We start from the raw sequence: 17,449 nt of genomic DNA, 5'->3' as shown, positions 1-17,449 counted from the left end.
CTTCAGAGAACTAGAAATGTACAACCACATTGGTCACGAGCACATAATATTAAGTCAAAAGTGGGCAAAAGTATCATGGAACCAATCTAAGGGCTATTGAAATCTTTGCAAACAGCAGCTTTTTATGTTTTATCTAATTGTTTTGTAGCTATCGTTTGGAAATATACTATGTTCAGTAACATATTTGCATATGTCAAACATGACTTAATTCAAAGCCAGGAGTGTTCCTGTACAAAGCTGTAAGCAAAGCTTCATTTGTCTTGGCCAACACTTCCAATTGTCCTAGTCCTCCTTGCAATAGCAGAGAAACCATGCATCACTGCAGTTGGAGACAATTCAGATCTATCTGAGTTCATTGTGACACGTCCAACAGGATCTAATATACTTATCCTAGCTGTGAGCATTTGTTCTAAAACTGTGCCTTTAATTGTACTTTGTGGTTATGTTTCCATTGCAAACTTCCATGATTGTTCATTGCTCTTCAGCTGCAGATGGTTCCCAGTTGTGTTTCTGTGAGATGCAACCACACGTGACAGACCTCTACCCCCATGCCACCTGCCCCTTCTAGGTACAGTATTCCATATGTAAAGGCAGTCCCCAGGGTGTGAACAGGTTCCATTCTAGAGTCCATTCGCAAATCAATTTGTATGCAGAGCAGAACATAACACAGGACAACGAAAGCAGCTGTTTGTAATGATGCAGAAAATGTTTGGGACTCTAAAATTACACCCCTGTATGGGATTGGGTCCATAAGTATGAGCATTTGTAAGTCAGACATTTGTAAATTGGGGACCTCATGTATATGAACCTAGAACTTAACTAGACTAGGAAAGTTAGTTTGAATGACTGGCGTTTCAAACTTGTGAATAAAGTTCATAATTTGTCCATATGGCATTAATTTTTAAATAGGCTGTCTCAGACAATCAGTACGTGAGCTGATCAACTCAGCTTGCCAGTTCCGTTGATATGTTTGTTGAACTCTTTGTCTCTTACAGTTCTTCATCTGCACGTTCAGGCTTGTGAGCAGGTTGCCTTAGGCTATAGTCCAGTTTTGATAAATATCAGTTACCCCGCAAGAGAAACCATGTGCCATAATTGCTATCAAAAATTACCCGGTTTTAAGAGTTAAATGGTTGCACATTCTGTGAATGTCAGCCTGTTTCGATTGAAAAAGATGCACATTGCCATTTGGAAACAAACCATTTGTATTTCTGAGACAATGCCCACTAAAGATCCTAACTATTCAAAACCTGAGCACTGAGCTTTCTATTGCCTCTTTAGAGGGTTGACTGGGTGTCTTTGGATCCATTTTATCCAAATAAATAATTGAGAAGGCACTCTTCTTATCATCGTTTCTCATCCTGCCATATTGTTTTAAAAAATATAGGGCTGAATTTTCTGAAACTTTGGCATAGGGTTTTTCTGTGAGAGTCATGGCTATGAATCATGTTGACTTTTCTCACACAGTTGCCTGCTCTTTAGCTCATTGATGATGGGACTGGCCTCTAAGGCGCCTGGCTCATGGACTCATGCAGAAGGTGTGGCAATGTTGCTGCCCCCTGCCAGGACTTGGCAGTGTTCACACTGCTGATGCCACATTTAAACCTCAGTACCTCAGATGCTGCAAGCCAGGAACTGCCCGTCCACAATGTGCTGTTCAACTGTCATCACTGTGGACATAATGCAGGAAGGCAAGGTAGGCCCTCGGGTCAATGCTTGACTATAGCCTGAGGCAAGCTGCTCACAGGTCTGGCCTTGCAGATGAGGAATGATAGAGGCAATGAGTTTCATAAAGCTGTATCACCTGTGTTGTCAGTGGGATGCTGAAGGATGAGACGGTGAAAAGGAGCCACCTCAGGATTGCTCCCAATCTGTTACCTGTCATGAGAGACTTCACTGAGCACACTCAGACTTCATACTCTGACTGAACTTTTACACCTTGCCATGTTACTGCCCTGAATCACTGACTGTTGCCTTCTCTCTAACAGTGCGATACTTGATCTGAGGATCGCCTTTAGTTACTACACATCCAATGATATTGTTCAATAAACAATTATTCAGCATCATATATATTCAAGGAGTGCTGAAATAAGTAGGTCCACACATATTGTGGACTGAGCAGGGGCAGGTTGCATTATAACCAACAGAAAGTTGAAACAATGAAAGGAAGCACTTTTTGCTGCAGCTCTGAAGCATTGCCTTCCTATATCAGTTCTAAAACTTGAAGCAGAAATGGCAAACTCAGGTTAGACTTTTAAGTTTGTGTCTGTATGGATTTGCTTATCTAAGATGACATGAGAGCAGTTGATACTGTAATAATTCAACTGGAAAGGAATGTCACTTATTGTTGAACTTCAAAACAGAGGCATTACTCGTGGCTTACATAGGCTAGTCACAGTCCAGGTTGGACAGTTCTGTAGACCCATCCCTGGGTCTGCTTTACCATTTTACTACTGCTTATATTTTGTTAAATAGCTAGAGTCCAGAATCTCTCAAATGTTGCAATGTCAGAGACCATTTATCCCATCATTTTTGCACAAGCTCTGGGAATGTAATTTCACTTGGTGCTGTTTCTCCTGTATTCTCCCTTCAGATATTTTTAATCAACTTGTTCAGACAAATAAAAACACACTTCTGGAGATGTAGTGATTGTACCAAGGTCATCCAGGTAGCCCTCATCGAATATGAGTTCCTTAATTGAAGCTGTTAACCTGGTCCAATCAGGGAGGCTTGGCTGATAGATCGAAACAGGAATCTTAGCCGTTGTTCACTCTGAGAAAGCTGGATCCGTGTCAAGGACTCTCCACGTCAAAATAAAGGGTGACTTGGTGACAGGGTACCCACGCCTTTGTGGAGTTATTTCAGGAATTAGTGGGGCTTGAACCTGTGCCATTTAGCTCTGAGGTACAGAAACTACCATGACACTACAAGAACTCATCTGAGTGTGCTTTGTAAAGGACTCAAGTGATAAGTTCCAAATTCAGAGGCATTGCCTGTTACCAAGCAAGCTCATATTCAATGAGTTCCATTGGGCAATTAATTAGTGATTTCCTATAGTCCTGAAAGGGATTATCACAGATACCAAGTATATAATTGCCTTACTTGCATAAAGCCATAACTTTTAATGTCTATCCTTGCAAAAAGAGTCATCTGCCAATGAATTACAGTTTGTTTCCAGATGGATGGCATTACATAATCAGTGGATGCGTGATTAATACAATTGCTCCTAGCTTGCCTCACATACAGAGTTATAGCCTATCCCTAAAGTGAGAAAGAATAATACACACAGCTCACTCCATATGCCATAATTTTCTCATTATTCTGCACTTGAATGGGTGAAAAGGTGGCAAGATTTCAATTTTGTGTCCTTGTGACTGATTTGTAGAGTCTGCCTGAGATGAACAATGATCCATGCTTCCCCAACTGACCTTTAGCACTCCCACTGCCCTTTCCATTCAGACCCTACATTAAATTTTTCACAGTCCTCATTTACCATAAGCACATGGCTTTGTGGATTGTTGTGCCCTTGTTGACTATACACTTTCCTCATGTTGAAACTAGAATTATTGTGATTCGTGAAAAACTCTCTTCTGGAGTTCTCTATTTGCTCCTATGATCTGTGAAATATCACCTGTCTATACTGAATTGTTCCCTTTCATTATCATATCTCCTTCCAAGGTCAAGTTCAATAAATCTCATCCCCACAATTCAGCTTTCCACTTTCCCTAGTTCTCCATGAACTGCCCCTTTTTATGTCAGTAATGCCCAAACCTTCAAGGCTAGCCCAAACACTGGACTAATTTAGCAGGATAAGATCCCAAATAGGTGTCTCCACAGCAACACAATGTATGTACCTGTAATCCCCTGACTGGTTGCACTTGCCCTGTATGACTAACCATGGATTAATCCCTGGGCTGCAAAGACACAGACCCACAAACTCTGGTTGGACCAAACACCTTACTGACCATGGCCAACACCCTGGATTGAATTCAGATAAGCCCCTTAACTGCCTCTAGTGGCAGCCCCTGACATAGTCCTCCTTCTCCCCACAAAGGAATTTTCAGATGCTATCACTTCATCAAAAATTGAAGTGTGTTTGTCCAGTAAGCTGCTAGCACATGCCATAGCACAGCGCCATACAGCAATACACTCATCCCCTTAACAGTTCAGTGTTCTCCTCCGTGATAAGCTGCCTGCCTCTCCCTCTTTGCTAACATACAACACAAGCCAAAGAAGCTGGCAACCTGTAAATCAGTGTAAAGTGAATGAGCACTGGGAATATCAGCTGACAGCCGTAAGATATTTCCTATGTACATGCATGAGATATGTGTATGTTTTTGTACATAAAGCAACCTTGTAGAAACATGCAAGGCAGCAGTGTCCCTGAGCCCCCAAAATGTAGTCCAGAAGGGCTGAGGTGGTGTGCAAGTTGGTTTGAAACCAGCTGTGACACTATAGTGAGGCTGGTGGTTGGGTAATGCCCACTTGCATGGGCAGGGGGTGGAAGAAGATGGTCTCCAAGGTGCATGCCAGAAAATGCTGGTAATGCAGGAGTTGGATGGAGGCCAGCGAAGTAGTGAGCTGCTACCACCAGGTAACTGCTCTGATCTACATGCCAGGAATCAGTATTGTCTGGTTCTTGGGGAAAGAATAGAGAATGGGAAATGAGTTGAGGTTACCTCGTAATGAGAATGAATGGAAATAAGCAAGTCTCACTGGCTAAATTCAGAATTCACCATTTAAGCTCTAGGGTGGCATAGTGGTTCAGTGGTTAGTACTTCTGCCTCAGTGCTGGGGACCCAGGTTTGATTTCTTTTTCAGGTTACTTTCCACTTGGAGTCTACACATTCTCCTCATGTCTGTGCAGGTTTCCTCCAGGTGCTTTGGCTTCTTCCCACAATCCAAAGATGATGCAGTTTAAGTGAACAGGCCATGCTAAATTGCCCCATAGTGTCCAGGGCTCAGCCATGGAAAATGCAGGGTTAGAGATGGACTGGTGGGTATGGTGGGGAGTCTGGATGGGATGCTCTTCAGAGGGTTGGTGTGGACTCAATAGGGAAATGGCCTGCTTCCAAACTGTAAGGATTCTATGACAAATCTGGAAAAAGTTTTGCAACATTAGATTTGCCAATGTTTTCATTTTCACCATGTTTTCTCAAACTACTCACCATTGTGCACGCTGCCCAAGACGGTGAAGAATTAATTCCACCCACATGCAAGCTATATCCGTGAGTTTTGCCCTCTTACTGTTGTTTAACATAATTTCTTAATAAAATAGATTTCTAAATTTCAGCCTGTGTCATGTTCTCTCTACAGTGCATATGCATGCATTTGCTCCGATATTCCGTTCATGGTGATCAGCATCAGAACATCACTGGTGGTATTGACTTCCAATTCCAGGAATGCTGGCAATGTCTACTGTTTATCATTACTCAAAGAAAGCTGATGCTCAGTGGTCTGCAAATTACAGTAAAAATAGCTGAATACTTACTTAATGGTTTACTATCCTAAATGCTTGTGCTTTATTCCGTACAGAATGAGAACTTGTATTGGACACAATTGGATCAGTGTAAATTGTAACAAATGATGATTTATGTCTAGAGTCACCATTAGAAATATAGTCTCTTGGTTGGATATGAAGCTAGCTTTCCAATCTATGGAACAGGATAACTCATTTGCAAAATAAGTGTATCCAATTAATCAGGGGGCTCCCTTACTAATGAGAGCATTTCTTTGTTGCAGAGGCTATTTTTCTGATTCCAATGAAACATGCAATAGGTTCATTTGATTTGCAACTGAACAATCCAATTAGTAGGGTGCAATTGTCTATATAATATTAGAACAATTCAAGTTACCCGTTCCTCATTATTTTTTACTTCAGACCTCACATTAAGGTTCGTAAAAGGCCAGTTGATTGGAATTAAAGGCAATGTTTGATCTTGCTACAGAATGGCTTTGTCTCCTTTCTCACAGTCATGTTTATCCTTAGCTCTCCACAGCCTAATGTATGACAATGGTGGGAAAGTACACAATAAAAACTGTAATTATAATATTTAAAATTTGTTAACCTTGATTAAAATTGCACATTTGTATGAATAATGAAAGCTACTCACTTTTAAGAAGCGATATTAAATGATGTAGTACTAAATTTAAGATTGCTGAATTTGAGCTGACAATGTTTGGCCTAAGGAAATGGTTCTTCCTCTGGAAATTACTGATGATGCAACAGTTAAATACAAATTGCTGGGTTTAAAGCTTACATTGGGAAAAATGAAAATTCCATTAAAGTGAACATCTGGGTAATATTTTAGCATGTATTCTTTGTAGGGTCATGCAACTTATTAATATCTCCCGCAAAACTAAATGTTCCCTTAGCTGAGATACATTGGAATTATTTGCTACACTTTGATGTGGTTTCTTATCTCTGCCACTGAAGGAGGGCCAAGATAACGCACTGCCCCTGATTTGTTCGTCTCCTTGAAAATCATATATCTCAGAAATGAATGGGTGGACTTCAATTAAACTTCGTACAAAGGGTAAAGAGCTGATTATTTTTAGGCAAAGATCCAGATCCTGGATTCTTTTTATATATAAATATATAAAGGATTTGTTACCATTTGGAGACAGGGAAGATCGACCTTTTTTTTATAATGTTCTTGATTTAGAATGTTGAAGATTCCCAACAGATGTAGTAGAATGTACCACAGCTGTCAAAGTATGAACAGAGCTTTCAGAACAGATTTTTGGATCTAAAATGTGGAGCCAGAAACCACCTCAGTGATATAGTTCTAAGTAAAAATATTTTTGTCAACTCTAGCTACAGAACATCAACCAGGCAGAGAAGAGCTTCACGGAAGAATTGGAATAATAATAATGAGATTAAACACTGTGGTGAAGATGTGTACTCTACTGAGTGGCCTCTTCACTCATTTATAAATTATTAGACATTTCTCACCTAGTTTGTTTTGATGGCACTTTTAACATTGCACTTTAATTTAGGCCGACAAGTGTCACATCATAACTTCAAATTCATGACCCAACTAAAGCTGACTTAATAAGGACTTATTAACACTTCAGTGACGACAAGTTTTCCAGTGAATTTAAATAATTTGGTTCAAAGCCAACCCCTAACTTCAGCATAGTTTATCGATAGTAGACCTAAAGTATCTGGTAAGAAAACAGCCCCTAAGCTGTGAAATCTTGGTGAACATCTTCCTGAGGCTTCAACTATAAAAGGCTTTTGTTTTTTTCCCATGTAAACAAGGCACCGTTAATCAATAAATGATTACAGAGCTTGACCACTTACGCACAGAAAAACAGTTCCACAATAAGATGGATGAACAAGAAAGGAACAAGATGTCCTCTCTTACTAGGTGAAGTGCATTGTATAATGAAATCCTTCAAATGAATACCCATGTTAGAATCTGGTGTTCAACCAAGCTTAAGATGCAATTGAGTTAAAAATGAAACTTATTCTCAAGTTTGTTAAAAGATAAGAAAGGTGCTTTGGTGTTGATATGTCTGCGGAGGTGTGCGCTGAAAAATGTACCTTAGAGGATGTTTAAACATTTATGGGATTTATTACCTATCTTTAATCGCCGTGGAGGAGGTGGTGGTAAGCTGCCTGTTTGATCCACTACAGGTGGAGTAAGTGTGCCCACACACTGTGAGGAGTGAGCCCCGCGATTCTGACACCCCATACTGAGGCACCAATAAAAGCTTAAAGACTTGGAGTAGAACCTTCCCATCCCCTGAACGAGATGGATACTGGCAGGAAAGTTGGGAACATAGAGTGAGATTGGGAGGAAGGAAATCTTCAATGTCTAGAGCAAAATGATCAGATTCTACAACTAAGTATTAAGCACTGAAGTGAGAATCTCACTCGTGTGTGGCGAGAGGCCTATTTGCACCTATTTGTATGCACTGCCATCTCATTAATCATTGGCCTCATCTCATTTACATGCAGGTCCCCATTCTCAGATTGCGAATCCAAAGAGATCCCACAATTATATTAATAGTAAAAGAGTGGCTAAGGAGAGAATAGGGCCCCTTAAAGATCAACATGACCATCAATATGCGGAACCACAGGAGATGGGTGAGAGGCTAAACAAATATTTTGCATCAGTATTTACCATGCATAACAACATGGAAGCCAGGGAATTCAGGAAAATAAATACTAATACCTTGAAAAAGAGTCCACATTACAGAAGAAGAGGTGCTGGAGGTCCTCAAAAGCATAAAAGTAGATAATCGCCAGGACCTGATCATTGTGCAAAGCTATGCAAGTAATTGTGGGGCCCCTAACAGAGATATTTGTTTTGACAGCCATGGGTGAGGTGCCAGAAGACTGGAGGGTAAGTAATGTTGCGCTGCAACTTAAGAAAAGCTGCAGGGATTGGTGCTGGGTCCACTGTTTATTATTATTTACATAAATGATTTGGATGTGAACAGAGGAAGCATGGTTAGTCATTTGCAGGTAACACGAAAATTGGCGGCATACTGGACAGTGAAGAAGTTTATCTAAGAGTGCAGTGGGATCTTGGTCAACTGGGCCAGCAGGCTGACGAATGGAAGATTGAGTTTAATTCAGATAAATGTGAGGTATTACATTTTGGCAAGACAAACCAGGGCAGGACTTACACAGTTAATGGTAAGACAGTTAATGGGGAATGTTGTCAAACCTCCACCTAGAGATACAAGTACATCGTTCCTTGCAAGTGGCATCACAGGTAGACATGGTGATTAAGAAGGCATATGGCACTTGACATCATTGCTCAGAGCACTGAGTACAGGAGTTGAGACGTCATGTTACAGCTGTAGGGACAAGTCATATTTGGAGTATTCAGTACAATTCTGGTTGCCCTGCTACAGGAAAGATGTTATTAAAGGGTGTAAAAAAGATTTACACGGATGCTACCAAGATTTGAAGGTTTGAGTTACAAGGAGAGGTCGGCTAGGCAGGGAGTTTTGTCACTGAAGCGTAGCATGTTGAGGGTTGACCTTATAGAGGTTTATAAAATCATGTGGGTCTTGGTTAGAGTGAATAGTTAAGGTCTTTATCCAGCATACAGGGGTCCCAAAGTAGAGGGCATAGTTTTAAGGTGAGAGGGCAAAGATTTAAAAGGAACATGAGGGGCAGCTTTTTCACACAAACGGTGGGTCATGTAAGGAACAAGCTGCCAGAGGAAGTGGCGGAGGCAGTAAATTACAACACATAAAAGACATTTGAAGAGGTACATCAATAGGACAGGTTTAGAGGGATATAGGCTAAACACAGACATATGGGACTAGTTTAGTTTGGGAAATCTGGTTGGTATGGATGAATTGAACCAGAGGGTCTGTTTTCATGCTATGACTCTATCCACAAAGAGGGGCCTCAATATCCCCTTATCGGTCATGTCCAGAACAGATATCAAAACTGTGCAGGGCAGCTCAGGACTGACAAGCTTGGCCAGGTGTAGAATGGCCTTTTACAGATGGGCTCTGCACCATGAAACCTTCGATATCCTGAAAATAGTCAGTTCCTATCTACAGTGACGAGAATGAGGCTTATATCATACAAGCTGGGTACCATAGGTGCATGGAACACAACCAATGAGGCATCTTCAGGATGAAATTATGACAGACCTAGCCAGGCCTTGTAGGAGAGAAACTCTCCAATGAAACCTGCTGGGTTCTGATAAGATTCAGCCCCAAGTTTTTTTAACCTCACAATACATGACATTCCCACTCATCGGCCTTAATAGATGCACTTTTCTAACCCAATTCTTAATGATGTTACAAGTTAAGTCCTGGCTGGAAAAGAAAACCACTTGGTCCAAGTTGCTGACCATATACAGTTGTCACTCAAAACATGTTTTCTGTTAACCCCCTAAGTGCCGCCTTTGATAAGAAAGGATTTTAGTTCCACATTACGGGGAGAAACAATCATGTCTGCTCACAGTAATTAAAATTAACTGTTTCACAACAGCTACTCATCGCCATGAACAAAGAACAACTTCTTAAACTCTAAATGCACCACTTCCTCTCAATATTTTTCACTCCTCCCTCACTTTAAGATAAACCGTAACCCACTGCCGAAGTATTTGGTCACCTGACCTACGATTGTCTTGTTGTCAGATTTTGCTTTGAGATGTTTTCCCATTTTAATTGTGCCATATCATTTCAAATTGTTGCTGTAGCTTCGTTTCTAACAACGGCAGTGTTAATACTGAGGGGAAAATCCACAGCTGTCTTTCCTCAAGGTGACTACTGGCAGGCTAGGTAATGGCAGAAATGCTCAGTTGTAATTACTTCAAGAACATTCACCCTCTTTTATCCTAAATAAGGACTCACAAAACAAATCCAAATTCCCAATCAAAGTCTTGTTCTGAAATTTTGTGGAGGAAAGTGAATAACTATAACAGTAGAAGTAAGCTTACAAACCAGTCCATATACAAAAGCTGTGACTGCCCAGCTGATCCAACATTAATATTTAAATGGTGTCATCATGTCTAAATCTATTTTTTACTTTTGCTGCAAAACCACCCTGGAATACTGACATTTAGCAAATTCAAAAAGGCCTGTATTTAGCAAATTAGAGATTAAAATTCACCACCTGCAACTTCAGAAGCTTCCTCCCCCACTTTGTAAGGCATTGCTTTAGTACTTTTCTTAATTCCAAAGAATAATCTGCAACTTTGAAGTCTGTTACATTTTTTTTCAATATATTGGATATGAACTTTTATTTTTAAAGACATTCTATTTTAACAAATTTCCAAAGAACAAGCATTGGACTTGAAACATTGACTCGCTTCCTCTCTCTGGAGGTGCAGTGAGATCTGTTGAGATTCTCAGCACCTGCTGTCTTTAGCGTCCAGCACTTGGCTTGAAGGTAGGAGACAGAAGATGATGGTGGTAAAGAGTTGTTTTTTTTGGACTGAAGGCCTGTGGCCTAGAGGTGTGCCGCAAGGATGAGTGCTGGGCCCATTACTATTTGTCATTTATATATATGATTTCAATATAAAAATAGGGGGAATGGTCAGTAAATTAGCCGATGACACCAAAATTAATGGTTTAGTGGACAGTGGAGAAGATTATCTCACAGTACAACGTGACCTTGATCAAATAGGACAAGCAGAGGCAGATGGAGATTAACTTAGATAAACATGAGGTGTTGCATTTTGGTAAGACAAATCAGGGCGGGACTAATGCACTTAACGGTAGGATTCTGGAGAGTGTTACCAAACAGAGAGACCATGAGGTACGGTTCCTTGAGGGTAGAGTCACAGGGAGAAAAGCTAGTGAAGAAGGCGTCTGGTTCATATGACCTTTATTGGTCAGTGCATTTAGTATAGAAATTGAGACATCATGTTGTGGATTTTCAGTATCAGAGATAATGGGAACTGCAGATGCTGGAGATTCCAAGATAATAAAATGTGAGGCTGGATGAACACAGCAGGCCAAGCAGCATCTCAGGAGCACAAAAGCTGACGTTTCAGGCCTGTCAGGCCCGAAACGTCAGCTTTTGTGCTCCTGAGATGCTGCTTGGCCTGCTGTGTTCATCCAGCCTCACATTTTATTATCGTGGATTTTCAGTACATTGGTTAGCCCACTTTTGAAATACTGTTTTCGATTCTGGTCTCCCTGCTATAGGGAGGATGTTGTTAAACTTGAAAGGGTGCAGAAAAGATTTACAAAAATGTTGCTGGGCTTAGAGAGTTTGAGCTAAACGGAGAGGCTGAATAGGCTGGGTCATTTTCCCCTGGAGTGTCTGAGGCCAAGGAGTGACCTTACAGAGGTTTATACAATCATGAGGGGCATGGGTAGGGTGAGTAGCCAGGACTCTTTCCCAGGGTAGGGGAATGGGAATACAAAGCTAGAGGGTATGTTTAAAATGAGATGGGAAAGATTTAAAAGGGACTTAAGGGGCAACTTTTTTGTGCAGAGGATGTGGCATGTATGAAATGAGCTCCCAGGACAAATGATGGAGGCTGGTACAATATTTGAAAGTCATCTGGAAGCGTTTAGAGGGATATGAGCCAAATGCTGGATGAGTTTAGGATATCTGGTCAGCATGGAAGAATTGGGCTGAAAGGTCTGTTTTTGTGCTGTACAATGCTATATTTTCTGCTGTGTTGTTGAACTTGCAACATTATAAAATGGATTGGAGTTACTGTTTTATATTTACTGGAGTTACAGATATTTTTGCAATGAAGGAAAGGTATTTGAGATAAGATTTTTTTTAAGGACAAATGTGATAAAGTAAATTTAGGAAATGAGGTCTTCCTCTGTGATAAAGTATTATGGCCTGTTCATGCTTTTCTCTGTTGTTACAACCCTTACTTTCAGGTGACGGTAATATTGGACAAGTCATATCCCAGAGTCAAAGCTGGCTTGATAGACCATTAGTTTTTCTTTGACAATGTGGTTACTCTTAGTCAGTGACTGAATACATTCACAAGAAATTGCCAGCATACCTCTGACAAACTCATTTTACCCACAATGCTCTTTATAGAAAATCAATCCCAATGAAGTATCGCTCCCTCATTCTAAAATTTCTTTGTCAACTCCCAAGTTGGCAAAGTGAGTCTTTTCAATATCTTCACATTCACCAGACGTGATTCTCTGTCCCTGAGACACATATAAACAGACTAACTCATTGAATTTTGTCACTGAACTCAAATAAAATCCCAAGGTTTTTTCCAGCCACATTGACTGTTGTTAAACCGCTAAGGAGCATAACCACTGATATGGATCAGTTCTCCTGAGCTGAACCTGCTTCTCCCTGAGGGGTGATCTTATTGAAACACATCAGGTCCTATGGATACTTGACGGGTCGATAACAAAAAGGATATTCCCACTTGTGGGAAAGACTAGAACTAGGGGACATAATTTAAAAATAATTGGGCTCCCATCTAGAGCTGAGATGAAATGTCTTCTCTCAGGGCCTTCGTTAAGCTGGGGGAAGCTTTTCCCCAGAGTGCAGTGAAGGCAGGTTCACTGAATATTTTTAAGGCTGTGTTGGATACATTCTTAATAAACAGGACAGTCAAAAGGTTTTTGGAGGCACAACAGGAGGGCTGAGGTCACAAACAGGTCAGCCACAATCCTGTCAATTGACCCAAAGGAAAATGGCCAACTCCTGTTATGAATTTGACTGTCTGTAGAATAATTTTGCGTGGCATTCATTCCTTGTCTGTGACTAACTGCTGTACCTCCAATTTTCAGTGTCCTATCTTAAGCAGTCAGGCCTTCAGCTGCCTATTGTCTAAGCTCTGGAATTTCCTCCTGAAATATCTCTGCCTCCTTCTTCTTTTAAGATGCCCCTTTAAAGCTTACCTCTTCTGTCTCAGCTTTTGATCATCTGTCCAATCATTTTCTGTGTCTTGGTATCTGAAATTAACTGTACTCCTCTGCCAATTCATTTTTTAAAATTCAACCAATTGAATAGTCCTTTTGGTGGAATTATATTACACAGAAGAGGCAATTCGTCCCAGTGACCATGGTGTTTACGTTCCATTTCAGCTCCTTCTCACACTTCTTCACCTATCCATAGATCCCTTCATTCAATTCACCTTCATCTGTCCGACTTTCCGCAGTTTAACATGTGGGTGAACTGCCAAAAGACTGGAACGTGGCTAATGTGCTGCCATTATTTAAGGAAGGCTGTAAGGAAAATCCAGGGAACTACAGAACGGTGATCACTGGTGGCTAAGTTGTTGCTGGGGATTCTGAGGGACATTTTCACTGCAGCACAACGGTTTGAGAGGTGCCCTTATACAGGTTTACAAAATAAGGGATACAGATAAGAAGAATGCCAGGTGTCTTTCTCTCTGGTGGGAGATTTTAAGACTAGGGGGAAATTTTTAAAATGAGAGTGGAAATCCAAAAACGGCACGATAGGCCATTCTTTTTTTACAGAGTGCGGTTTGTGCCTGGAATGAACTTCCATGGGATGAGGTGGATGTAGGGTACTGTTAGAACACTTAAGAGACATTTGGAGAAGTACATGAAGAATAAATGTTTGGAGGGAAATGGCCCAAGTGGAAGCAGGTGGGACTAGTTTAGTTTAGGATTTCGGTCAGAATGGCCTGGATGTACTGAATGCTGTATGTCTGTCCTGTACGGCTCTGTGACAGGATGCATTTGGAAAAGCATGGGCTGAGAAGGGATAGTCAACCTGGCATAGTGCATGGGAAATCATGTCTCACTAACTTGATCAAATATTTTGAAGAGGTGACAAGGATTGATGAAGACAGGCCTGTAGATGTTGTCGATAAGCACTTCAGCAAAGTGTTTGACAAGGTTCCAAATGGTAGGCTGGTTAACAAGGTTAGATCACATGGGATCCAGCCAATTGGATACAGAATTGGCTTGAAGGTAGGAAAGACAGGGTTGTGGTAGGGGATTGCCCTTGGAGATCTGTGACCAGTAGTGTGCTACAAGGAGCAGTGCTGGGCCAACTGCTTTTCATCATTTATATAAATGATTTGGATGGGAATAGAGGAGGCATGGTTTCATACGTTTGCAGGTGACACCATAATAGGTGGTGTAGCAAACAGTGAATTGGGACCTTGATCAGATGGGTCAATAGGCCAAGGGGTGGCAGATAGATTTTAATTCAGACAATTGTGAGGTGTTGCATTTTGGTAGGGAAAACTGTGGCAGGACATATACAGTCCATGGTAGGGCCCTGGGGACTGTTGCCAAACAAACAGACCTAGAGGTGCAGATGCACAGTTCAATGGATGTGGAGTTACCAAAGGTAGTCAGGGTGGTGAAGCAGCTATTTGGCTTGCTTGCTTTCATTGGTCAGAACACTGAATATAGGAGTTGGGACATCATATTGCTGCCATACAGGACACTGGTGAGATAATGAGGTGTAGAACTGGATGAACACAGCAGGCCAAGCAGCATCAGAGGACCAGGAAAGCTGACGTTCCGGGCCTAGATCTTCTTAAGGAAGATCTGCACCTTGTTATCTCAGATTCTCCAGCATCTGCAGTTCCTATTATCTCAGGAAACTGGTAAGGCCATTTTTCTAATACTGCTTACAATTCTGGTCGCTCTTCTAAAGGAAGAATGTTGTTAAACTTGAGAGGGTGCAGAAAAGATTCACAGGGATGTTGCCAGGACTGGAAGATTTGAGTTACAGGGATGGGCTGAACAGGCTGGGGCTTTCTTCACTGGAGTGTCAGAGGCTGAGGGGTGACCTTACACAGGTTTATAAAATCATGAGGGCCCTGGATAGGGTGAATAGGCAATGTTTTTTTTTCCCCAGGGTAGGGAGTCCAAAAACGAAGGGCATAGGTTTAAGGTGAGAGGGTCAGATTTAAAAAAGGATCTGAGGGCTAACTTTTTCACGCAGATGGTGGTGTGTGTACACAATGAGCTGCTAGGGGGAGTGGAGGAGTCTGGTACAATTCTGATATGTAAAAGGCATTTGAATAGGAAAGGTTTGGAGAGATATGAGCCAAAGACTGACAAATGGGACTAGGTCAGATTGGGATGTCTGGTCAGCACGAACAAGTTGGACCACAGAGTCTGTTTCTGTGCTGTATAACTCTATGACTCTATTCCACATAGTAACATGTACCACATTCCAACCAATCTGCTTACAGCAGTTACACTGAAAGAACCTTCGGAAGAAGAGTCCAGCTTTAAGAGTTTCTGTATGAATTCTTATCCTTCCCAATGATACGAGAAGCAGAGGGGAAATGCTTCAAATCTTCACACAGCTTCCCGGTGTTTCATCAAACAGAACATAATTATCATCCACAACACTGTCATCCACATTCTGAGGAAGAGTCACCGGACCCAAAACGCTCTGATTTTTTTTTTGCAGATGCTGCCAGACCTGCTGAGCTTTGCCAGCAACTTCTGTTTTTGCTCCTGATTTACAATACCCGCAGTTCTTTTGGTTTTTACATCAGCCAATTGTTAAAGTCTGAATTGGGTACACCCATCAAACAATACCTTTAGTTGTTCCGAAATGCATGTCTTACTCTCACTTGTAAAAGACTGGCTTGGGAAGCAATGTTATAAGCAAGCTATTGTTCCCTGAGTCCATTTCTATACGATTCTTAGGATACTGACAAAACTGCATTTGTTACTCATCCCTAGTTACAAAGATGTTAATGGGCTTTCACCAAGAATTGCCCAAACCTGTTGTTGTTGGTATTCATTTTGCTGGCTGCTTTCTCTGAGGCCTGAACAGAGAACTTTCAGGTTCGGAAGAAGATGGTCTGCCTCTACGCTACCTGAGCATCAGCAATGCATAAAGTTCATCAATAATGCTTCCATTCCATTTGCCGGATTGAACAGGAGAGGCATTGAACAAATTCTACTGTCCTTCTTCTCAGTGGTCCATCAGGAAATCTCCGACACCGGCCTGCACTGACTGGCCAGAATCCAAACAGCTGAAGACTATCTCCCCTGTGATGAGGTCATTCCGGGGAAGAACAAAGCGATAATTTCAAAGACACCGTGAAACTCTCCTTGAAATGTGGTGGCATTGACCTCAGTGACTGAGAGGAGCATGCTCCCGAACATTCAGAATAGTGACAACTTGTCCACCAAGCTCCTTTGAGTCTCAACGTCTTAATAACAAGGAAGACAAGGACTGAAAAGGAAACAATCCCTGCTCTGTAGATCTCATTGGATGAGACATCATGTCCCATGTAACCAAACATCATGGATTTATCTGCTGTCACATATAAAGACCCAAGGCAGAAGCTCGTGTGCCCATGTTAAAGGACAGCTGCAAACACTGTTACTATCACAGCCTCTTCCTCAAATAGCCCTGAGACATTCTTGCAACTCGTTATAGCTGGATCAAGAGTAATTTTGTGAAACTTTTGTTGCAAACTGACTCCTCGTCACTAAAACTGCCTGTTCCATCCATTAGTTTCACTACTCAGAAGAGTTACTTCCAAACATGGTGTACAAATGTTTATCCGAAGCTACACTGGCCCTATCCCCCACCTCTTCCTCTGTTACATCGATGGCAGTATCAGCACCGCCTCTTGCTCCCACGAGGAGCTTGACCAGTTCAATCCACTTCACCAACACCTTCCACCCCAACCTTCAGTTCACCTGGGCCATCTCCGATAACTCTCTCTCCTTCCTGGACACCTCTATTTCCATCTCTGGCAACCATCGAGAAGCCAATATCCATTTCAAGCCCACCAATTCCCACAGCTACCTAGAATACAACTCCTCTCACCCGCCTTCCTGCAAAAAGGCCATCCCCCATTCCCAACTCCTATGCCTCCACCGCATCTGCTCCCGAGATGAGGCATTCCACTCCTGGACATCCCAGATGTCTTTGTTTTTCAAGGACCACAACTTCCCCTCCACAGTGGTCAAAACGCCCTCGACTGTGTCTCTCACATTTCCTGCAACTCATTCCTCACAACCCCTCCCCGCAATAACCGCCAAAACAGAATCCCCATCATCCTCAGGTACC

Source organism: Stegostoma tigrinum, chromosome 31 (assembly GCF_030684315.1).
Source record: "Stegostoma tigrinum isolate sSteTig4 chromosome 31, sSteTig4.hap1, whole genome shotgun sequence".
In the NCBI taxonomy this organism is placed as follows: Eukaryota; Metazoa; Chordata; class Chondrichthyes; order Orectolobiformes; family Stegostomatidae; genus Stegostoma; species Stegostoma tigrinum.
Note: the sequence above shows the minus strand (reverse complement) of the source record.